Source organism: Homarus americanus, unplaced genomic scaffold (assembly GCF_018991925.1).
Source record: "Homarus americanus isolate GMGI-L3 unplaced genomic scaffold, GMGI_Hamer_2.0 scaffold45562, whole genome shotgun sequence".
Classification (NCBI taxonomy): Eukaryota; Metazoa; Arthropoda; class Malacostraca; order Decapoda; family Nephropidae; genus Homarus; species Homarus americanus.
Window position 1 is genome coordinate 11,457,191 of NW_024744839.1, and position 25,508 is coordinate 11,482,698.

The window sequence follows — 25,508 nt, forward strand, 5'->3', positions numbered from 1 at the left end:
AAATGAGTGTTTGTGATCTTTTGAGGTCTTTTTTTGTTTGTGGGGTCCCTCCAGGTCCTTGTGTGACTGGAGAGTTGTTCCCATCTTTTGGTTCTTTATTATTGTGGATATAGAGGCTCTGGTGCTTCGTTATCAGTTTTTATGCTTCTAGGTCACCATCTGTGCGATGTGTTTTTGTTTTCCTCATTTAGTTGGTTTAGTATGGGATCCTATTCTTGATGTATTTTTCCCATATTGCATTTGCTTGTGTGTATATTCTGGTGTTGAGTGGGTCTATACTGTGTTCTGTGTGTATGTCTTGATCCGATACTGAATATCATCATCGATTTCCGCGGTGATGGACAGGTGGGAGCCAAGATACAAAAAGTGGGTAACATTAGAAAGGGTAGTACCGATAAGATGGATGGATGGTGGAGGTGTGTCTGAACCAAGGGCAGGTTAAAAGAGAATCTGAGTCCTAAGTACATTTACCTCAAGTCTGAAGTGTGCATACGCATCTGTGTAGGTGCTCAGGATCTCCTGTAGGTTGCGTTCAGTGTGAGAAACAAGAGTGAGGCCGTCTGCATATTGAAGTTCAGTACTGGAAATTGCCGACACCTTTGTTCTTGCCTGGAGTCGTCATATGTTGAACAAGACACTTCATCCAGTACTCAATGTTCACCCCGCCGCGCCGGCTAAATTGGCACTGGCACGAGTAAGGAAGGCAGCCAAGAAAATGGAAAAGAGAGTTGGTACCAGTACACACGCTTGTTTAACCACCGTTAGGATGGGGAAGAACTCAGCCTGGGTACCACTGTGCAGGACACTGCATTTCATGCCATCGTGGAGTTGCCTCACAATAGCGATGAATTTTTGGGGGCAGTCAAATCGGCTGAGGGTTCACCAGAGGGTTTCCCTGTTGACCGAATCGAAGGCCTTGGTTAGGTCGATGAAAGCCATATACAGATCACGGCACTGTTCTCTGCACGTTTCCTGTATCTGGTGGGCAGCAAAGATCATGTCAGCGGTGCCACGTGATGTCTAAAGCCACATTGAGATTCTGGGAGGAATTTTTCCGCCTCAGGAAGAAGTCTGTTTAGGTGGACTCAGGCAATAATCTTGCCAGCTACGGACAACAGCGAGAGACCCACGGTAGTTGCCACAGTCTGACCGACCCCATTATTCTTGTAAATCTTGACGATGGAGGCGTCATTAAGAGCTTGGGGGATTTCCTCTTTTTCCCATAAATTATAATTATCCAAGAGAGAGTGGAGACGGCTGGTAAGCAGAGGTCCTCCTGCTTTATACACCTCGGCTGGGATTCCATCAGGCCCTGAGGCTCTTTTATTTTTCATCTGCTTAATGGCAGTAGCTACCTCATACAGGTAGCTACTGTAGTTCTCTGTACCTTCTAATGCATAGAAACTGTTATCCTGATGGCAGACTTATCGCGCTACTCACGTCACTGAACATATTCCATTAGGACCATAACCTCCACTAGGAAACCAGAGAAACCCACCCCTGACAGACCGTACCATTGCACTGAAGTTCCGCGGATATGGTATGATCTCCCGTCTATACTGCTCTCCAACGTCACTTCCTTAGCTATTAAGTTTGATGAGCTGGCAACCAGTCAGATTAGTCGCTGCCAACGCCGCTGCCATATATGAGGCTAGGCAAATTTTGCCTGAAACGTGTCATATTGAGGGATATAAACTCATTCATCACCTTCGTTCACATAGACGCGGGGGACTTACCCTCCTCTGTCAAGATGACCTTCACCCGTCACGCCTGGATGTTCAAGTCCCAGCAGATGTGGAGGCATTATGGGTACATGTTTTGCCACAGACCCACCCGCGCCACGCTGCTTCTATCACAATCTGCGTGTCATACCATCCGCCTCGCTCACCCACCAGAGACACTTTTATTAATCATCTCATTACCACCTCAGACCACCTCAGAGTTAGGTATCCACGTGCCAAGTTGGTATTATGCTGGGATTATAATGAAATTGACACCACTGATATCCAGGACCAGCTGTCACTATCACAAGTTGTGAACTTCCCCACACACGGTCAAAATACCCTTGACCTTATCTTAACTGACTTACCGGACCAGTATCAACCACCTCAACCAATGCCTACTATCGGGTGTAGCACACACCTATCAGTGAACTGGTCCCCAGCTGCCATTCCCACTCAAGTACAGAGACCTACATCAAGACCTACAGGCCGATTACCGACTCTGCAGTGCGTCTATTCGGGCAGTGGATAGTTCACCATCCCTGGACTGAAGTACTTAGTGTGGATGACGTGGACACCAAATGGATAAATTATACCAACACCACCACGGAAGCTCACCACCACTTCTTCCCCGAGAAGTCCATCAGGTCTCACCCAGCTGACTTGCCCTGGATCACACCTCGGATAAGAAGACTTATGCCACAGAGAGACAGCGCCGTCATCCTCAAAATATGCACTGCAAAGAAGTCTCACTACCCAACCAAATTACAACACCTGAAGCATAAAGAACTCTGTGAACTAAACAATAAGACACACCCCCTTCCCTTCCTGAGCCGTCTTACTAATGTTGATGCAGCTGAGCAATCAAATAACCATTTCGCTAATATATGCCAGACGCTCCCCCGGCTTGACACAAGCAATCTCCCTGCTTTCCTACCAGCCTCCTTTCCCACTGACTTAGTAGAAGAATTTGATGTAGCAAAACGTCTGGACAAACTGAAGTTAAAACGCTCCACTACCCCATTGACTTACCAATGAAACTCTTCAAGGAGTTCTCCTCGGGGCTAGCTAAACCCCTCTGCTCCATCATTAATGCTTCCCTCAGTCAAGCCAGATGCCCAGCTGACCGAAGACTTCATATGTGTCACCAGTGCCCAAGTCAACCAGCCCACAATCCTTAAATCAGCTACGACCCATTGCAATCACCCCCAATACCCAGCTTAATATGTGAAAGTTTTGGTTTGACTGGGCTTATGATGATATTGCAGGCGAAGGTAGATCCTCAGCAATTTGGTAAATGAAAACCTTCTTCACCACTCACTGACCCCCTCCTCTTCCCCACCACAGCCCACCTCTCCCCTTCCTCCTTACCACAGCTCTCCCACTCCTTTTCCTCCCCAGCACAGGGAGGGTGACGCTAGTAGACGAAGAAGAGAGATGGGGAAAGGGGTGAGGAAAGGGACGGAGAAGAGCGAGACAGGGGAATTCGGGAGGGAGGAAGATGTGTGGGAATGATGGGTGGGGTCAAAGAAATGGAGGGAGAGTTGATTGTAGCGAGGGATCAAGGAAGGAGGAAGTGAAGGAGAGAGGGAAGGGAAAGGAAGGGAGGGGAAGGGAGGTATAAATAAAGAAGGAAGGGATGGGGGAAGGATGAATGAGTAAGGGAAGGGAAGGGAAGGGAGGTAGAAATGAAGAAGGAAAGGGTGGAGGGAGGGAAGAATGAGTAAGGGAAGAGAGTGGGGGAGGGAATAGAGGGAGGGGCGATTTAATGAAGGGAGGGAATGGAAAGGAAGGGAAGGTAGGGAGGATTGAATGAAGGGAGAGATGAAGGAGGGAGGGGTGGAGGGAGAGAAGGATGAGTAGAGGAAGGGAGAGAGGGAGGGAAAAGAAGTAGGGGCGATTAAAAGGGGAGGGTAGGGTAGGGTAGGGTAGGGTAGTGTAGGGTAGGGAAGGGAAGGTTGAATAAGGGGATGGGTGGGAGAGAGAAGGAGGAAAGGGTGAGAGGGGTGATTTAAGTGAGGGAAGGAGGAATAGGATGAAGGGTTGAGTGAAGGAAGGAGTGAGGGAGGGGAGGCGTAAAGGTTACCATATATTATTTACCCCTGACAGTCAGTAGTGGGTGTGAACGAGTCTTGCTGCTGCTGAAGTTTTACTTCACATACGAGCTTTAGTGTGTGTGTGTGTGTGTGTGTGTGTGTGTGTGTGTGTGTGTGTGTGTGTGTGGGTGTAATAATAATAATAATAATAATATTAATAATAATAATATTAATAATAATATTAATAATAATAATAATAATAATAATAAAATATTTAATAATATATATTAATAATGATTAACGGTGTATTGAAAGTGTATGGCAGCCAGACGAGTTTTTTTTTTTACAATGGTTGGGACTGGGCTGTTCTCATAGCGATCAGTGCGTGCTCGTATGGACTGGGTGCGGTTATGGTGCCGAACAGCAATTCGCGGACGAGGGATCTCGGGTGGAAGTAGGATCCGGTGTCGAGGATGGTGCAGAAGATTCTCACCAATTTGCAGATGAGGTCGCGGTGATGGTCAGGGAGAGCGCTTCTTGATATGTGGAGTAGGATGGGGAGAGATTAATCCTGCTTGCTCTCTTCCTGCTCACCTTGGCTAACTCCCCTTCCAGTTCTTCATCCTCCCCACCACAGCTCACATCCATCTTCCTCCTCACCACAACGCACCTCCCTCCTCCTCCTCCTCCTCCTCCTCCTCCTCCTCTCCTCCTTTTTTCCTCCTCCTTCTCTTCATTCTCCTTCCTCCTCCTCACCACAGCTTACCGCCCTCCTCCTCCTCCCCTTCTCAACCACAGTTCACCTCTCTCCTCACCACAGCTTACCGCCCTCATCCTCCTCTTCTCAACCACAGTTCACCTCTCTCCCCCTCACCACAGCTCAACGGCTTCCTCCTCCTCCTCACCACAGCTCAATGGCCTCCTCCTCCTCCTCACCACAGCTCACCGGCCTCCTCCTCCTCATCCTCACCACAGCTCTCCTGTTGGAGTGAATAGATAATGTTCAATTGATAGAAAATTATCCTGACAACTTGACATTGTCTCTGAAATAATTTATCTGATTCTTGTCTTGTCCAGAAAGATATGGACATGGCGGGAGGGTGAGAACATCCGCCTTAACACAAAACATATCATTTTTGCTTGCTGGCTGTGGAAATGAGATCCTAGTCTGTGAGTAACATATTTTTCCGTTTTACCTGAGAAAAGAGAAGACAAATATCCAGGAATCTTCTCATCAAACAGGACACCAAAAGATCTGTGATGAACGTGTATACTCGTGTCGTGTGAGATGTGGTAATGCTATTTAATTTATCTTGGTGTGGATAATGTTATAGTCATGTGTTTGGTGACAATGTAATAGTTGGTGATGCTTAAGTTCGTGACCTTCATATACTTGGCAATTCTGTCTAAGTCATTGGTGACGTTCAATAAAAGTATATTGAGAATAAAACAATATAATCTGCCTTAAATATACTGGTACCTTACACACATATAGTATGACTATGTTTCTCATGTCTTATCAGATTTCTTCAAACATTATCTTCTTTTGACCTTTTCTTCTTATCATGCCTTAAGGGCTTATTCTTATCATTAATCAGATTTTCTTCATATATTTAGGGAATCTTCTCCATTATCACATTCCTTCATACATTTTCTTTTCGTGAAACCTTTTCGTCTCTTTCTTCCCCAGGATGGTCTCCAGAAGCCACAAATGCCCTAGTTCTTCCTGAATGTGTCGGCTTCGGCCCAGCTACTTCAATACGTCACATATGCAAATACAACCAATATCTCAGTATGTTCCAAATGTCCTTTTTCCTCCACCCCCCAAGACTCCCAATTTACTACAAATGTCCTCATATTGAGCAGCCGTTTCTGTTCATCTGGCTGCCTGCCTCCTTCGTGTCTCTCTCTCTCTCTCTCTCTCTCTCTCTCTCTCTCCTTTCTTGCCTGTTTATTTATCTGCGTTTCTCTTTTGGTTTCCTTCTCTATGTACCACTGTTTTTTTTCCTTTCCTTTCTTTATATCTCTGCACATCATTTTTTTCTTTTTCCTTTTTCATCATCTTGTGTGTGCGCGCATATGTGTGTGTGTATATATGGCGACCTGTGGGGTAATGGTCAGCATTCTCACCTCGCACCTGAGCGGACTCGGGTTCGATCCCCGGGCAGTGTGAAACTATGGCAAGTAATTGGGAACCTGGACGTTAATCGATTTGCAGATCGTATTCCGGGGTAATGTTTAGCCAGTGCAGATTGGCGAGTTGTCCGGTCTTCTCGGACTATTCCTTGACACTGGGTCATGCGGCTCGTTAAATTAGGGTATGGTTGTTGTGTTGGCGACAGCTTCTACACCTTAAACAAATGCACGCCTAGGTGGCCGTTGGGCCGGCCATCCTCGATTTCGAGGGGCTTCTATTATATATATATATATATATATATATATATATATATATATATATATATATATATATATATATATATATATATAGATGTTTAATGAGGCAAAGTTACTCTCATTAAACATCTTACTTCAACGTCCCCTCCAGTACCATACATGTAAGGTGTAATCAAGACCCACAAGCCTAATAACCCAGCAAGACCCATCATCAGCTCAGTTGGGTCAATCTATTATAAATTATCTAAATGGTTAGTTTCTTTACTAAATCCCCTAGTTGGCAACATTTCTAACTCTAATATTAAGAATAATATGGATCTGGTTGATAAACTCAATAACTTACACATTAATTATGATTTTAAACTGATCAGTTTTGATGTAACATCACTCTTTACAAAGGTCCCAGTTGATGATTTACTGGAGTTCCTCATAGATTCCCTGGATAATATTTCATTGCCCGTCTCGAAAGATGACTTCATCAAACTCATCAAACTATGTATTAAGGATTGTAAATTTGAATTCAATGGAGAATATTATGCTCAAAAATTTGGTATGGCAATGGGTAATCCACTCTCACCTGTATTAAGCAACCTATATATGGAATTCTTTGAAAAGAAACTATTAAGTAATATTTTACCACCCTCAGCAGTCTGGTTTAGATATGTTGATGATGTATTATGTCTCTGGCCATGTAATGAGGACCTAAAAGCTTTCCTGCCACAACTTAACAACTTAGCCCCCTCGATCAAATTCACTGTAGAATTAGAGCAAGACTGTAAATTGCCATTCCTAGACTGTCTGATACACAGAATAGGTAACACCTTTAAGTTCAGTATTTATAGGAAACCTACTAATGTGTGTTCATACATTCATTATTATTCTGCCCACCATAATAGAGTCAAACAGTCAGTATTTTCAACAATGTTTTTACGTGCTTTGAGAATTTGCAGCCCGGAATTCATTGATGAGGAATATAAATATATCTATGATGCTCAAACCTTAAATACCCTAGATCTTTCATAGACAAATGCCTGAACATTACTAAGAAATATTTTTATAGAACTGATCCCAAGCCCACCCATGACCATAAGAATCTCTTAGTATTACCATTTCACAAAAATTTCTCTCAAATTCCTTTACAACTAAAAACCTGGAACGTCAATGTGGCATTTATAAAATCATGCACTGTTAAACAAATGTTAATCAAGAACTCCCCCAACAATACAAGTGGCTGCATTTATAAGGTTCCTTGCAAGGAATGTAATATGTTTTACTTAGGCCAGACAGGTAAAGATCTTGTAACTAGACTTAAACAACATAAATATAGTGTTAGGACAGGCCAGGAATCCAATGCTCTGCTTGTTCATTTGAGGGATAACAAGCATTGCATTGACTGGGATAATGCCTCCTCAATATTATCTTGTAATTCAATTGATAGTAGGAACATCATCGAATCTAGTCTCATTAAACATACCGAAGCATTCAACATGAATTTGAGTAATGGCATGTACAAACTGGACAATTTTGTAATTAAGAAGATTTGTAACCAGGTGAGAAGGTTGGGTCACCTTACCCTCTGACCTGACTACCGACCGTTGCGGTGCTATTTAAAGATTAGTAGGGTCATTACCTAATACCTGACCATTGTGGACCTGGTCTCACCCTCCTCTGTATATATATACACCTTGTTTTGTACTTCTCTTTAGTCTGTACTCACCCCTGAAGATGTGAATTACACGAAAGCGCTTGGGAACTTCGTGTTTTCTTCTTTCCTTGTGGTTATCAGCATATACCTAGATCACACACGCCTACAGTGATTTACTTGCATACAGTTTCTGTGTGTGTGTGTGTGTGTGTAATAAAAATAAATAATAATAATAATAATAAACGGTTTATTAATAGAGTTGCAGCCTGTGGCTGAAAATATACAAACTTACACCTGATTTTGACATAATAATATACGTTCAATAAATTTACAGGGCTGTACAGTACATAAATCAGGAGCTGTTTATTATTTTAACAATAGCTGGGATGGTGCTATTCTTATATCTATCAGTGCGGGCTCTTATGAGGGCTGAATTTTGTTGTAGTGGCAGACTGCATGAGGTGGGCAGGGGACTGCTGGTGGCGAGGATGGTGTAGTAGTCCACTGCCAAACCTTGCGAGTTCGTGGTGGTGGTCACTGAGAGATGGCATTTCCAGGGTGGAGAGAGCATTGTTGTAGCCGGAGTAGTCGGCGCCGAGCATGATTCTGCAGGCCCTCTTCTGTACCTTCTCTAGCTGAGAGAAGAAAGGAGGGGAAATGCATGATTTACACTTATATAATTCTCCTTAGTAATTACCTTGTTTCTTCTTTTGGCTTTCTTTTCTTTCCTCGCCCTCCTCACCCCCTCACCTTTCTCCCTCTCCTTGCCTTCCTATCCCTCCTTGCCTTCCTCTCCCTCCTCACTTTCCTCGCCCTCTTCCCCATCTTCACCCTCCACCACTCTCCCTCTTCTCGCCTTCCTCACTCTTCTCGCCTTCCACACTCTTCTTGTCCTCCTCACTCTCCTCGTCTTCTCTTCAAGTCACTCTTTTTATTGCCCTTTCCTTTTTAAATTATTATTCCCTCTCTCTCATATCCCTTTCTCCTTCTCTTATCATCTCCATATTCATTGTGTCATTAACATACACACTCTATGTGGTCACTTTTTCTGTTATTTTAGCTTCTTTTTTTTAAATCTTATTCCACTTCATTTCTCTGTAATGTTTATTTATCTTATGTATATTACCATAATTCGTGTACTTGGAGACCTTTTGAAAATGTCTTCCCTTCCATCAGTTAATAAGGTCTGATGCCTCGTATACACAAAGTGACTCTAGAGCTGACCTTCTCCCTAACAATAAACAATGAACAACTGATCGAAACAAATAAATAGCTTATCTAAACACACACACAAAAAAGGATAAAAAAAGAAAAATATATTAAAAAGACCAAAACACCACAAAAAGATAAAATACAAAAAATCAAAACACACAAAACACAATAAAAGTTAAAAAAATACAAAAAAAAACACAATAAAGATCAAAACACGAAAAAGGGGCAAACAAATCAAAACACCCAAAAAAGATAAGAAAAACGACTAAAACACAAAAAAGATCAAAACACCAAAAATATATAAAGCAGGGGATCAAAAAGTTAAATAAAACGAATAATTGAAACATCACATGAAACAGTTTCAAATGCATCAGAGGGCTATCTATATTCGTCTCTACTCACCTCAATACGAATTTCCCTATTTTGGCTGCAAGAAATGATAACATAACGTATATAGATGTAAACAATGAGAATTAACACATATCGAGAGAATCTTGTAGGTGGAAGTGTATGGGGAAAATGAGAACAGCGATAGAGAGAATGTAAGATAGAGGACAGAAACACATGAGAGGGAGAGAGAGAACGTTTGAGAGAGAGAGAGAGAGAGAGAGAGAGAGAGAGAGAGAGAGAGAGAGAGAGAGAGAGAGAGAGAGAGAGAGAGAGAGAGAGAGAGCCGATACTCAACAACCAGTAAAGCTAGAGGTATTGAAGATACGTCATCGATTCACCGTAGTTAATCCCCGAGAGATGTGTCTCTTAGCGAGATTGATCTGCCAAACCTTTGCTTTCAACATCAATATTGATCTTCCAAGGATGGCAGTGTTTTAGAGTGTGTTGTTGCAGTAGTATTTCAGAGTGTGTTATTGCAGTGTTTTAGACTGTGTTCTTGCAGTGCCTAACTGTGTGTTGTTGCAGTGTTTTAGAGTGTGTTATTGGAGTAGTATTTCAGATGTTGTTGGTACAGTGTTTCAGAGTGCATTGTTGCAGTGCTTCAGAGTGTGTTGTTGCAGTGTTTCAGAGGTTGTTGGTACAGTGCTCCACAGTGTGTTGTTGCAGTGCTTCAGAGTGTGTTGTTGCAGTGCTTCAGATGAGTTGTTGCAGTGTTTCAGAGGATGTTGGTACAGTGTTTCAGAGTGTGTTGTTGCAGTGTTTTTGAGTGTTTTGTTGCAGTGCTTCAGAGTGTGTTGTTGCAGTGCTCCAGAGTGTGTTGTTTCAGCGCTTCAGCGTGTGTTGTTGCAGTGTTTCAGAGGTTGTTGGAACAATGTTTCAGAGTGCGTTGTTGCAGTGCTTCAGAGTGTGTTGTTACAGTGTTTCAGAGGGTGTTCGTGCAGTGCTCCAGAGTGTGTTGTTGCAGTGCTTCATAGTGTGTTGCTGCAGTGCTGCAGAGTGTGTAATGCAGTGCTTCAGAGTATGTTGTTGCAGTGCTCCAGAGTGTGTTGTTGCAGTGCGTCAGAGTGTGTTGTTGCAGTACTTCAGTGTGTGTTGTTGCAGTGTTTCAGAGGTTGGTGGTACAGTGTTTCAGAGTGCGTTATTGCAGTGCTTCAGAGTGTGTTGTTGCAGTGTTTCAGAGGGTGTTGGTACAGTGCTCCAGAGTGTGTTGTTGCAGTGCTTCATAGTGTGTTGTTGTAATGCTTCAGAGTGTGTTGTTGCGGTGTTTCAGAGGTTGTTGGTACATTGTTTCAGAGTTTGTTGTTGTAGTGTTTTGAGTGTGTTCTTGCAGTGCTTCACTTTGTGTTGCAGCAGTGTTTTAGAGTGTGTTGTTGGAGTAGTATTTCAGAGGTTGTTGGTACAATGTTACAGAGTGCTTTGTTGCAGTGATTCAGAGTGTGTCTCGTTGCAGTGCTTCAGAGTGTGTCTCGTTGCCATGCTACAGAGTGCGTCTTGTTGCAGTACTTCACAGTGTGTCTTGTTGCAGTACTTCAGAGTGTGTGTTGTTGCATTGGTTCACAGATGTTTCTTATTGTAGTACTTCAGAGTGTGTATTGATGCAGTACTTCAGAGTGTGTCTTGATGCAGTACTTCAGAGTGTGTCTTGATGCAGTGGTTCAGAGTGTGTATTGTTGCAGTACTTCAGAGTGTGTCTTGATGCAGTGGTTCATAGTGTGTCTTGATGCAGGACTTCAGAGTATGTCTTGATGCAGTGGTTCACAGTGGGTCTTCTTGCAGTACTTCAAAGTGTGTCTTGATGCAGGGGTTCACAGTGTGTCTTGCTGCAGTACTTCAGAGTGTGTCTTGATGCAGTGGTTCACAGTGTGTCTTGATGCAGTACTTCAGAATGTGTCTTGAAGCAGTAGTTCACAGTGTGTCTTTTTGCAGTACTTCAGAGTGTGTCTTGATGCAGGGGTTCACAGTGTGTCTTGATGCAGTACTTTAGAGTGTGTCATAATGCAGTGGTTCACAGTGTGTCTTGATGCAGTGGTTCACAGCGTGTCTTGTTGCAGTACTTCACAGTGTGTCTTGTTTCAGTACTTCACAGTGTGTCTTGTTGTAGTGGTTCAGAGTGTCTTATTACAGTGGTCCACAGTGTGTCTTATTACAGTGCATCACATTGTGTCTTGGTACAGAGGTTCACAGTGTGTCTTGTTGCATTACTTCACAGTGTGTCCTGTTGCAGTACTTGACAGTGTGTCTTGTTGCAGTACTTCAGAGTGTGTCTTGTTGTAGTGGTTCAGAGTGTCATATTACAGTGGTTCACAGTGTGTCTTATTACAGTACTTCACATTGTGTCTTGGTACAGAGGTTCACATTGTGTCTTGTTGCAGTACTTCAGAGTGTGTCTTGATGCAGTGGTTCACAGTGTGTCTTCATGCAGTACTTCAGACTGTGTCTTGAAGCAGTAGTTCACAGTGTGTCTTTTTGCAGTACTTCAGAGTGTGTCTTGATGCAGTGGTTCACAGTGTGTCTTGATGCAGTACTTTAGAGTGTGTCTTGATGCAGTGGTTCATAGTGTGTCTTGATGCAGTGATTCACAGTGTGTCTTGTTGCAGTACTTCACAGCGTGTCTTGTTTCAGTACTTCACAGTGTGTCTTGTTGTAGTGGTTCAGAGTGTCTTATTACAGTGGTTCACAGTGTGTCTTATTACAGTGCATCACATTGTGTCTTGTTGTAGTGGTTCAGTGTGTCTTGTTGCATTACTTCACAGTGTGTCCTGTTGCAGTGGTTCAGAGTGTCTTATTACAGTGGTTCACAGTGTGTCTTATTACAGTACTTCACATTGTGTCTTGGTACAGAGGTTCACAGTGTGTCTTGTTGCAGTACTTCACAGTGTGTCTTGTTGTAGTGGTTCAGAGTGTCTTATTACAGTGGTTCACAGTGTGTCTTATTACAGTGCATCACATTCTGTCTTGTTGCAGTGGTTCACAGTGTTTCTTGTTGTAGTACTTCAGAGTGTGTATTGATGCAGTATTTCAGAGTGTGTCTTGATGCAGTACTTCAGAGTGTGTCTTGATGCAGTGGTTCACAGTGTGTCTTGTTGCAGTACTTCACAGTGTGTCTTGATGCAGTGGTTCAGAGTGTCTTATTGCAGTGGTTCACAGTGTGTCTTATTACAGTAATTCACATTGTGTCTTGTTGTAGTGGTTCACAGTGTGTCTTGTTGCAGTACTTCAGAGTGGGTCTTGATGCAGTGGTTCACGATGTGTCTTGTTACAGTACTTAAGAGTGTGTCTTGACGCAGTGGTTCATAGTGTGTCTTGTTGCATTACTTAAGAGTGTGTCTTGACGCAGTGGTTCATAGTGTGTCTTGATGCAGTACTTAAGAGTGTGTCTTGATGCAGTGGTTCACAGTGTGTCTTGTTGCAGTACTTCAGAGTGTGTCTTGATGCAGTGGTTCACAGTGTGTCTTGTTGCAGTACTTCAGTGTGTATTGATACAGTAATTCAGAGTGTATCTTGATGCAGTGGTTCAGAGTGTGTCTTGTTGCAGTGGTTCAGAGTGTGTCTTTATGCAGTTTTTCACAGTGTCTCTTGTTGCAGTACTTCAGAGTGTGTCTTGATGCAGTGGTTCACAGTGTGTATTGACGCAATACTTCAGAGTATGTCTTGATGCAGTGGTTCACAGTGTGTCTTGTTGCAGTACTTCAGAGTGTGTCTTGCTGCAGTGGTTCACAGTGTGTCTTGTTGCAGTACTTCACAGTGTGTCTTATTGCAGTACTGCAGAGTGTGTCTTGATGCAGTGGATCACAGTGTGTCTTGTTGCAGTACTTCACATTGTGTCTTGTTGTAGTGGTTCACAGTGTGTCTTGTTGCAGTACTTCAGAGTGTGTCTTGTTGCAGTACTTGAGAGTGTGTCTTGATGCAGTGGTTCACAGTTTGTCTTGTTGCAGTACTTCACAGTGTGTGTTGTTGTAGCGGCTCAAAGTGTGTCTTGATGCAGTACTTCAGAGTGTGTCTTGATGCAGTACTTCAGAGTGTGTCTTCATGCAGTGGTTCAGAGTGTGTCTTGTTGCAGTGGTTCACAGTGTGTCTTGATGCAGTGGTTCACAGTGTGTCTTGTTGCAGTACTTCAGAGTGTGTCTTGATGCAGTGGTTCACAGTGTGTCTTGTTGCAGTACTTCAGAGTGTGTCTTGATGCAGTGGTTCACAGTGTGCCTTGATGCAGTACTTCAGAGTGTTTCTTGATGCAGTGGTTCACAGTGTGTCTTGATGCAGTGGTTCACAGTGTGTCTTGTTGCAGTACTTCACAGTGTGTCTTGTTGTAGTGGTTCAGAGTGTCTTATTACAGTGGGTCTTACAGTGTGTCTTATTACAGTGCATCACATTCTGTCTTGTTGCAGTGGTTCAAGGTGTGTGTCTTGATGCAGTGGTTCAGAGTGTCTTATTACAGTGGTCCACAGTGTGTCTACATAGTACTCACATTGTGTGTTGTTGTAGTGGTTCACAGTGTATCTTATTAGAGTACTTCACATTGTGTCTTGTTGTAGTGGTTCACAGTGTGTCTTGTTGCAGTACTTCAGAGTGTGTCCTGTTTCAGTACTTGACAGTGTGTCTTGTTGCAGTACTTCAGAGTGTGTCTTGATACAGTGGTTCAAGGTGGGTCTTGTTGCAGTACTTCAGAGTGTGTCTTGATGCAGTACTTCAGAGTGTGTCTTGTTGCAGTACATCACTGTGTGTCTTGTTGTAGTGGTTCAAAGTGTGTCCTGTTGCAGTACTTGACAGTGTGTCTTGTTGTAGTAGTTCAGAGTGTGTCCTGTTGCAGTACTTGACAGTGTGTCTTGTTGCAGGACTTCAGAGTGTGTCTGGCTGCAGTACTTGAGAGTGTGTCTTGTTGTTGTGGTTCAGAGTGTGTCTTGATGCAGTGGTTCACGGTGTGTCTTGTTGCAGTACTTCAGAGTGTGTCTTGATGCAACGGTTCACAGTGTATCTTGTTGCAGTACTTAAGAGTGTGTCTTGATGCAGTACTTCAGAGTGTGTCTTGATGCAGTGGGTCACAGTGTGTCTTGATGCAGTACTTCAGAGTGTGTCTTGTTGCAGTACTTTACAGTGTGTCTTGTTGTAGTGGTTCAGAGTGTGTCCTGTTGCAGTACTTGACAGTGTGTCTTGTTGCAGTACTTCAGAGTGTGTCTTGACAGTACTTCAGAGCAGGTCTTGGATGCAGTGGTCTGGTTAGGCAGTGTCCCAGCAGTACTTCACAGTTTGTCTTGTTGCAGTACTTCATGTGTCTTGATGAAGCGGTTCGCTATGCGTCGTATTGCAATACTTCACAGTGTGTCGTGCTGTAGTGATTCAGAGTGGGTCTTATTACAGGGTTCGCTGCGTGTCTTATTGCAGCATTTCAGAGTGTTTCTTGGATGCAGTGGGTCTTGTTGCAGTACTTCAATGTGTGTCTTGATGAAGTAGTTCACAATGTGTCTTGTTGCAGTACTTCACAGTGTGTCTTGTTGCAGTACTTCAGAGTGTGTCTTGTTGCAGTGGTTCAGAGTGTCTTATTACAGTGGTTCACAGTGTGTCTTATTACAGTATTTCACATTGTGTCTTGTTGTAGTGGTTCACAGTGTGTCTTGTTGCAGTACTTCAGAGTGTGTCTTGATGCAGTGGTTCACAGTGTGTCTTGTTGCAGTACTTCAGAGTGTGTGTTGATGCAGTGGTTCACAGTGTGTCTTGATGCAGTACTTCAGAGTGTGTTTTGATGCATTGGTTCAGTGTGTGTCTTAATGCAGTGGTTGAGAGTGTGTCTTGTTGCAGTACTTCAGAGTGTGTCTTGATGCAATGGTTCACAGTGTGTCTTAATGCAGTGGTTCAGTGTGTGTCTTAATGCAGTGGTTGAGAGTGTGTCTTGTTGCAGTACTTCAGAGTGTGTCTTGATGCAATGGTTCACAGTGCGTCTTGATGCAGTGGTTCACAGTGTTTCTAGGTGCAGTACTTCAGAGTGTGTATTGATGCAGTGGTTCATACCGTGTCTTGTTGCACTGGTTCACAGTGTGTCTTGATGCAGCACTTCAGAGTGTCTTGATGCCGTGGTTCAGAGTGTGTCTTGTTGCAGTGGTTCACTGTGTGTCTTGTTGTAGGGATTCACAGTGTGTCTTATTATAGTATTTCACATTGTGTCTTGTTGTAGTGGTTCACATTGTATCTTGTTGCAGTACTTCAGAGTGTGTCTTGATGCAGTGGTTCGCAGTGCGTCTTGTTGCAGTACTTCACAGTGTGTCTTGTTGCAGTACTTCAAAGTGTGTCTTGATGCAGTGGTTCAGAGTGTGTCTTGTTGCAGTGGTTCACAGTGTGTGTGTCTTGATGCAGTACTTCAGAGTGTGTCTTAATGCAGTGGTTCAAAGTGTGTCTTGTTGCATTACTTCAGAGTGTGTCTTGATGCAGTGGTTCACAGTGTGTCTTGTTGCAGTACTTCAGAGTGTGTCTTGATGCAGTGGTTCACAGTGTGTCTTGATGCAGTGGTTCACAGTGTGTCTTGTTGCAGTACTTCACAGTGTGTCTTTTTGTAGTGGTTCAGAGTGTCTTATTACAGTGGTTCACAGTGTGTCTTATTACAGTGCATCACATTCTGTCTTGTTGCAGTGGTTCACAGTGTTTCTTGTTGTAGTACTTCAGAGTGTGTATTGATGCACTATTTCAGAGTGTGTCTTGATGCAGTACTTCAGAGTGTGTCTTGATGCAGTGGTTCACAGTGTGTCTTGTTGCAGTACTTCACAGTGTGTCTTGATGCAGTGGTTCAGAGTGTCTTATTACAGTGGTTCACAGTGTGTCTTGTTGCAGTACTTCACAGTGGGTCTTGATGCAGTGGTTCACGATGTGTCTTGTTACAGTACTTAAGAGTGTGTCTTGATGCAGTGGTTCACAGTGTGTCTTGTTGCGGTACTTCACAGTGTGTGTTGTTGTGGTGGTTCAAAGTGTGTCTTGATGCAGTACTTCAGAGTGTGTCTTGATGGAGTACTTCAGAGTGTGTCTTGTTGCAGTGGTTCAGAGTGTCTTATTACAGTGGTTCACAGTGTGTCTTATTACAGAACTTCACATTGTGTCTTGTTGTAGTGGTTCACAGTGTGTCCTGTTGCAGTACTTCAGAGTGTGTCTTGATGCATTGGTTCACAGTGTGTCTTGTTGCAGTACTTCAGAGTGTGTCTTGATGCAGTTGTTCACAGTGTGTCTTGTTGCAGTACTTCAGAGTGTGTCTTGTTGCAGTGGTTCAGAGTGTCTTATTACAGTGGTTCACAGTGTGTCTTATTACAGAACTTCACATTGTGTCTTGTTGTAGTGGTTCACAGTGTGTCTTGTTGCAGTACTTCAGAGTGTGTCTTGATGCAGTGGTTCACAGTGTGTCTTGTTGCAGTACTTCAAAGTGTGTCTTGATGCAGTGGTTCGCAATGTGTCTTATTGCAGTACTTCACAGTGTGTCGTGTTGCAGTACTTCAGAGTGTGTCTTGATGCAGTGGTTCACAGTGTGTCTTGTTGCAGTACTTCAGAGTGTGTCTTGATGCAGTGGTTCACAGTGTGTCTTGTTGCAGTACTTCAAAGTGTGTCTTGATGCAGTGGTTCGCAATGTGTCTTATTGCAGTACTTCACAGTGTGTCTTGTTGCAGTGGTTCAGAGTGTCTTATTACAGTGGTTCACAGTGTGTCTTATTACAGAAATTCACATTGTGTCTTGTTGTAGTGGTTCACTGTGTGTCTTGTTGCAGTACTTCAGAGTGGGTCTTGATGCAGTGGTTCACGGTGTGTCTTGTTGCAGTACTTTAGAGTGTGTCTTGATGCAGTGGTTCACAGTGTGTCCTGTGCAGTACTTCACAGTGTGTCTTGTTGCAGAACTTCAGAGTGTGTCTTGATGAAGTGGTTCAGAGTGTCTTATTACAGTGGTTCACAGTGTGTCTTATTACAGTACTTCACATTGTGTCTTGTTGTAGTGGTTCACAGTGTGTCTTGTTGCAGTACTTCAGAGTGGGTCTTGATGCAGTGGTTCACGATGTGTCTTGTTACAGTACTTAAGAATGTGTCTTGATGCAGTGGTTCACAGTGTGTCTTGTTGCGGTACTTCACAGTGTGTGTTGTTGTGGTGGTTCAAAGTGTGTCTTGATGCAGTACTTCAGAGTGTGTCTTGATGCAGTACTTCAGAGTGTGTCTTGTTGCAGTGGTTCAGAGTGTCTTATTACAGTGGTTCACAGTGTGTCTTATTACAGAACTTCACATTGTGTCTTGTTGTAGTGGTTCACAGTGTGTCCTGTTGTACTTCAGTGTCTTGATGCAGTGGTTCACAGTGTGTCTTGTTGCGTACTGAGTGGGTCTTGATGCAGTGGTTCGCACGTAGTCGTGTTGCAGCATTTCACAGTGTGTCTTGTTGCAGATGCAGGGTGTCTTGTTGCAGTGGTTCAGAGTGTCTTATTACAGTGGTTCACAGTGTGTCTGATTACAGAACTTCACATTGTGTCTTACAGTGGTTCAGTGTCTTGTTGCAGTACTTCAGAGTGTGTCTTGATGCAGTGGTTCACAGTGTGTCTTGTTGCAGTACTTCAAAGTGTGTCTTGATGCAGTGGTTCGCAATGTGTCTTATTGCAGTACTTCACAGTGTGTCTTGTTGCAGTACTTCAGAGTGTGTCTTGTTGCAGTGGTTCAGAGTGTCTTATTACAGTGGTTCACAGTGTGTCTTAATACAGAAATTCACATTGTGTCTTGTTGTAGTGGTTCACTGTGTGTCTTGTTGCAGTACTTCAGAGTGGGTCTTGATGCAGTGGTTCACGGTGTGTCTTGTTGCAGTACTTCAGAGTGTGTCTTGATGCAGTGGTTCACAGTGTGTCCTGTGCAGTACTTCACAGTGTGTCTTGTTGCAGTACTTCAGAGTGTGTCTTGATGAAGTGGTTCACAGTGTGTCGTATTGCAGTACTTCACAGTGTGTCGTGCTGTAGTGATTCAGAGTGTCTTATTACAGTGGTTCACAGTGTGTATTATTGCAGTACTTCAGAGTGTTTCTTGATGCAGTGGGTCTTGTTGCAGTACTTCAATGTGTGTCTTGATGAAGTAGTTCACAATGTGTCTTGTTGCAGTACTTCACAGTGTGTCTTGTTGCAGTACTTCAGAGTGTGTCTTGTTGCAGTGGTTCAGAGTGTCTTATTACAGTGGTTCACAGTGTGTCTTATTACAGTATTTCACATTGTGTCTTGTTGTAGTGGTTCACAGTGTGTCTTGTTGCAGTACTTCAGAGTGTGTCTTGATACAGTGGTTCACAGTGTGTCTTGTTGCAATACTTCAGAGTGGGTCTTGATGCAGTGGTTCACTGTGTGTCTTATTGCAGTACTTCAGAGTGTGTCTTGATGCAGTGGTTCACAGTGTGTCTTGTTGCAGTACTTCAGAGTGTGTCTTGATGCAGTGGTTCACAGTGTGTCTTGATGCAGTACTTCAGAGTGTGTTTTGATGCAGTGGTTCAGTGTGTGTCATAATGCAGTGGTTGAGAGTGTGTCTTGTTGCAGTACTTCAGAGTGTGTCTTGATGCAATGGTTCACAGTGTGTCTTAATGCTGTGGTTCAGAGTGGGTCTTAATGCAGTGGTTCACAATATTTCTTGATGCATTGGTTCACAGTGCGTCTTGATGGAGTGGTTCACAGTGTTTCTAGGTGCAGTACTTCAGAGTGTGTATTGATGCAGTGGTTCATAGTGTGTCTTGTTGCACTGGTTCACAGTGTGTCTTGATGCAGCACTTCAGAGTGTCTTGATGCCGTGGTTCAGAGTGTGTCTTGTTGCAGTGGTTCACTGTGTGTCTTGTTGTAGGGATTCACAGTGTGTCTTATTACAGTATTTCACATTGTGTCTTGTTGTAGTGGTTCACATTGTATCTTGTTGCAGTACTTCAGAGTGTGTCTTGATGCAGTGGTTCGCAGTGCGTCTTGTTGCAGTACTTCACAGTGTGTCTTGTTGCAGTACTTCAAAGTGTGTCTTGATGCAGTGGTTCAGATTGTGTCTTGTTTCATTATTTCAGAGTGTGTCTTGATGCAGTGGTTCACAGTGTTTCTTGTTGTAGTACTTCAGAGTGTGTTTACATGCAGTGGTTCACAGTGTCTTGTTTCAGTAGTTCACAGTGTGTCTTGATGCAGTATTTCAGAGTGTGTCTTGATGCAGTTGTTCGCAGTGCGTCTTGTTGCAGTACTTCACAGTGTGTCTTGTTGCAGTACTTCATAGTGTGTCTTGATGCATGGTTCAGAGTGTGTCTTGTTTCAGTACTTCAAAGTGTGTCTTGATGCAGTGGTTCACAGTGATTCTTGTTGTAGTACTTCAGATTGTGAATTGATGCAGTACTTCAGAGTGTGTCTTGTTGCAGTGGTTCAGAGTGTGTCTTGTTGCAGTGGTTCACAGTGTTTCTTGTTGTAGTACTTCAGAGTGTGTATTGATGCAGTACTTCAGAGTGTGTCTTGATGCAGTACTTCAGAGTTTGTCTTGATGCAGTGGTTCAGATCGTGTCTTGTTGCAGTGGTTCAGATTGTGTCTTGATTCAGTGGTTCACAGTGTGTCTTGTTGCAGTACTTCACAGTGTGTCTTGATGCAGTGGTTCAGAGTGTCTTATTACAGTGGCTCACAGTGTGTCTTATTACAGTACTTCACATTGTGTCTTGTTGTAGTGGTTCACAGTGTGTCTTGTTGCAGTACTTCAGAGTGGGTCTTGATGCAGTGGTTCACGATGTGTCCTGTTACAGTACTTAAGAGTGTGTCTTGATGCAGTGGTTCACAGTGTGTCTTGTTGCGGTACTTCACAGTGTGTGTTGTTGTGGTGGTTCAAAGTGTGTCTTGATGCAGTACTTCAGAGTGTGTCTTGATGCAGTACTACAGAGTGTATTTTGATGCAGTTGTTCAGTGTGTGTATTGTTGCAGTGGTTCACAGTGTTTCTTGTAATAGTACTTTAGAGTGTGTATTGAAGCATTACTTCAGAGTGTGTCTTGATGCAGTGGTTCAGAGTTTGTCCTGTTGCAGTGGTTCACAGTGTGTCTTGATGCAGTGGTTCACAGTGTCTCTTGTTGCAGTACTTCAGAGTGTATCTTGATGCAGTGGTTCACAGTGTGTCTTGATGCAGTGGTTCAGAGTGTGTCTTGTTGCAGTGGTTGACAGTGTTTCTTGTAATAGTACTTCAGAGTGTGTATTGATAAAGTACTTCAGAGTGTGTCTTGATGCAGTTGTTCACAGTGTGTTTTGTTGCAGTACTTCAGAGTGTGTCTTGACGCAGTGGTTCATAGTGTGTCTTGTTGCAGTACTTAAGAGTGTGTCTTGATGCAATGGTTCACAGTGTGTCTTGTTGCAGTACTTCAGAGTGTCTTGATGCAGTGGTTCACAGTGTGTCTTGTTGCAGTACTTCAGTGTGTATTGATGCAGTAATTCAGAGTGTATCTTGATGCAGTGGTTCAGAGTGTGTCTTGTTGCAGTGGTTCAGAGTGTGTCTTTATGCAGTGGTTCACAGTGTCTCATGTTGCAGTACTTCAGAGTGTGTCTTGATGCAGTGGTTCACAGTGTGTCTTGTTGCAGTACTTCACAGTGTGTCTTGATTCAGTTGTTCACAGTGTGTCTTGTTGCAGTACTTCAGAGTGTCTTGCAGTGGTTCACAGTGTGTCTTGTTGCAGTACTTCACAGTGTGTCTTATTGCAGTACTGCAGAGAGTGTCTTGATGCAGTGGATCACAGTGTGTCTTGTTGCAGTACTTCACATTGTGCCTTGTTGTAGTGGTTCACTGTGTGTCTTCTTGCAGTACTTCAGAGTGGGCCTTGATGCAGTGGTTCACGGTGTGTCTTGTTGCAGTGCTTCAGAGTATGTCTTGATACAGTGGTTCACAGTTTGTCTTGTTGCAGTACTTCACAGTGTGTTGTTGTAGTGGCTCAAAGTGTGTCTTGATGCAGTACTTCAGAGTGTTTCTTGATGCAGTACTTCAGAGTGTGACTTTATGCAGTGGTTCAGAGTGTGTCTTGTTGCAGTGGTTCACAGTGTGTCTTGATGCAGTGGTTCACAGTGTGTCTCGTTGCAGTACTTCAGAGTGTGTCTTCATGCAGTGGTTCATAGTGTGTCTTGATGCAGGACTTCAGAGTATGTCTTGATGCAGTGGTTCACAGTGGGTCTTCTTGCAGTACTTCAAAGTGTGTCTTGATGCAGGGGTTCACAGTGTGTCTTGCTGCAGTACTTCAGAGTGTGTCTTGATGCAGTGGTTCACAGTGTGTCTTGATGCAGTACTTCAGAGTGTGTCTTGATGCAGTGGTTCAAAGTGTGTCTTGTTGCAGTTGTATGGGCGGAAACGATCCTCTGGCTGGTTACCGCTGGTAACTCGCTCGTTTGCTGATGCAGACGACACTTGGGGTGGTTGGACGGAGGTGAGAACGGCAGCGACTATCTGCGCCACCGGGAGATTCAACCCAGCCGCCATACCGTCAGTATCTAGCTACCCTGCTGTCCGTCAAATTCTGGCTGTGATCTCATCATAGGTCCTGGACTCGTGGGCTGTGTTCCCAGACCTTCACCTATCAACTGTCAACTCTCTGGTCATCTACCACTACCGCATACCACGACCATCAGTTCATCACATTCCGTCGGTGCCCCGGTGTTCTCCTGTCTTTTCAAGACGTCGCTGAGTGTGGAGTTGAAGTGGACGCTTCCCTACCCTGAGTGTGCATCACCGTGTTCCAGAACCTTCCCCCAGGGCCACTGCCGTAGGAAATATTTGTTCATCGTTTGTTTCTATGATTGTTTGACTCCATTAATTGCTGACTCCCCTTTATTGTTCGATTCTATCAATTGTTGACTCCATTTAATTGTTTGAATCCATTAATTGCTGACTCCCTTTATTTGTTTGCTTCCTTTAATTGTTTGACTCCATTAACTGTTGACTCCCTTAATTGTTTGACTCCCGTAATTATTTGACGTTTGTTGAGTGGTGTCAGAGTTGTGTTATATATTTATAGTAAAGAGATGCCAATCTCTAACGGTTGTTTGTTATTCCTCGGTAAACCATGGTCCTTGACTTTCCTTTATTAAGATCCTGATTAGCCTGGTAAGGGATTTCTATCCCCAAGTCCCAGGCCTTTACAGCAGTACTTCAGAGTGTGTCTTGATTCAGTGGTTCACAGTGTGCCTTGATGCAGTACTTCACAGTGTGTCTTGATTCAGTGGTTCACTGTGTGTCTTGTTGCAGTACTTCACAGTGTGTCTTGTTGTAGTGGTTCAGAGTGTCTTATTACAGTGGTTCACAGTGTGTCTTATTACAGTGCATCACATTGTGTCTTGTTGCAGTGGTTCACAGTGTTTCTTGTTGTAGTACTTCAGAGTGTGTATTGATGCAATACTTCAGAGTGTGTCTTGATGCAGTACTTCAGAGTGTGTCTTGATGCAGTGGTTCAGTGTGTCTTGTTGCAGTACTTCACAGTGTGTCTTGATGCAGTGGTTCAGAGTGTCTTATTACAGTGGTTCACAGTGTGTCTTATTACAGTACTTCACATTGTGTCTTGTTGTAGTGGTTCACATTGTGTCTTGTTGCAGTACTTCAGAGTGGGTCTTGATGCAGTGGTTCACGATGTGTCTTGTTACAGTACTTAAGAGTGTCTTGATGCAGTGGTTCACAGTGTGTTTTGTTGCGGTACTTAACAGTGTGTGTTGTTGTGGTGGTTCAAAGTGTGTCTTGATGCAGTACTTCAGAGTGTGTCTTGATGCAGTACTACAGAGTGTATCTTGATGCAGTTGTTCAGTGTGTGTATTGTTGCAGTGGTTCAACGTGTTTCTTGTAATAGTACTTTAGAGTGTGTATTGAAGCAGTACTTCAAAATGTGTCTTGATGCAGTGGTTCAGAGTTTGGACTGTTGTAGTGGTTGAGAGTGTGCCTTGATGCAGTGGTTCACAGTGTCTCTTGTTGCAGTACTTCAGAGTGTATCTTGATGCAGTGGTTCACAGTGTGTCTTGATGCAGTGGTTCATAGTGTCTTGTTGCAGTGGTTGACAGTGTTTCTTGTAATAGTACTTCAGAGTGTGTATTGATAAAGTACTTCAGAGTGTGTCTTGATGCAGTTGTTCACAGTGTGTCTTGTTGCAGTACTTCACAGTGTGTCTTGATTCAGTTGTTCACAGTGTGTCTTGTTGCAGTACTTCAGAGTGTGTCTTGTTGTAGTGGTTCAGAGTGTGTCTTGTTGCAGTACTTCAGAGTGGGTCTTGATGCAGTGGTTCACGGTGTGTCTTGTTGCAGTACTTCAGAGTGTGTCTTGATGCAGTGGTTCACAGTGTGTCTTGTTGCAGTACTTCAGAGTGGGTCTTGATGCAGTGGTTCACGGTGTGTCTTGTTGCAGTACTTCAGAGTGTGTCTTGATGCAGTGGTTCAGTGTGTCTTGTTGCAGTACTTCACAGTGTGTCTTGTTGCAGTACTTCAGAATGTGTCTTGATGAAGTGGTTCACAGTGTTTCTTATTGCAGTACTTCAGAGTGTGTCGTGCTGTAGTGATTCAGAGTGTCTTATTATAGTGGTTCACAGTGTCTCTTATTGCAGTACTTTAGAGTGTTTCTTGAGGCAGTGGGTCACAGTGGGTCTTGTTGCAGTACTTCAATGTGTGTCTTGATGCAGTAGTTCACAATGTGTCTTGTTGCAGTACTTCACAGTGTGTCTTGTTGCAGTGGTTCAGAGTGAATTATTACAGTGGTTCACAGTGTGTCTTATTACAGTATTTCACATTGTGTCTTGTTGTAGTGGTTCACAGTGTGTCTTGTTGCAATACTTCAGAGTGGGTCTTGATGCAGTGGTTCACTGTGTGTCTTATTGCAGTACTTCAGAGTGTGTCTTGATGCAATGGTTCACAGTGTGTCTTGTTGCAGTACTTCACAGTGTGTGTTGTTGTAGTGGTTCAAAATGTGTCTTGATGCAGTACTTCAGAGTGTGTCTTGATGCAGTACTTCAGAGTGTCTATATGCAGTGGTTCAGAGTGTGTCTTGATGCAGTGGTTCACAGTGTGTATTGACGCAGTACTTCAGAGTATGTCTTGATGCAGTGGTTCACAGTGTGTCTTGTTGCATTACTTCAGAGTTTGTCTTGCTGCAGTGGTTCACAGTGTGTCTTGTTGCAGTACTTCACAGTGTGTCTTAGCAGTACTGCAGAGTGTGTCTTGATGCAGTGGATCACAGTGTGTCTTGTTGCAGTACTTCAGAGTGGGTCTTGATGCAGTGGTTCACGGTGTGTCTTGTTGCAGTACTTCAGAGTGTGTCTTGATGCAGTGGTTCACAGTTTGTCTTGTTGCAGTACTTCACAGTGTGTGTTGTTGTAGTGGCTCAAAGTGTGTCTTGATGCAGTACTTCAGAGTGTGTCTTGATGCAGTACTTCAGAGTGTGTCTTCATGCAGTGGTTCAGAGTGTGTCTTGTTGCAGTACTTCACAGTGTGTCTTGATTCAGTTGGTCACAGTGTGTCTTGTTGCAGTACTTCAGAGTGTGTCTTGATGCAGTGGTTCTTAGTGTGTCTTGTTGCAGTACTTAAGAGTGTCTTGATGCAGTGGTTCACAGTGTGTCTTGTTGCAGTACTTCAGAGTGTGTCTTGATGCAGGGATTCACAGTGTGTGCTTGCTGCAGTACTTCAGAATGTGTCTTGATGCAGTACTTCAGGTGTGTCTTGATGCAGTGGTTCAAAGTGTGTCTTGTTGCAATGCTGCTTCAGAGTGTGTCTTGATGCAGTAGTTCTGGTGTGCCTTGATGCAGTACTTCACAGTGTGTCTTGTTGCAGTGGTTCAGAGTGTGTCTTGATTGCAGTGGTTCACAGTGTCTTATTACAGTGCATCGTGTGTCTTGTAGTGGTTCAGTGTGTCATTTCACAGTGTGTCTAGTTGCAGTACAGTGTGTCTTGACATTGTGTCTTGTTTCAGAGTGTGTCTTGTTGTAGTGTGTGTCTTATTACAGTATTTCACATTGTGTCTTGTTGTAGTGGTTCACATTGTGTCTTGTTGCAGTACTTCAGAGTGTGTCTTGATGCAGTGGTTCACAGTGTGTCTTGTTGCAGTTCTTTAGAGTGTGTCTTGAAGCAGTACTTTAGAGTGTGTCTTCATGCAGTGGTTCAGAGTGTGTCTTGTTTCAGTAC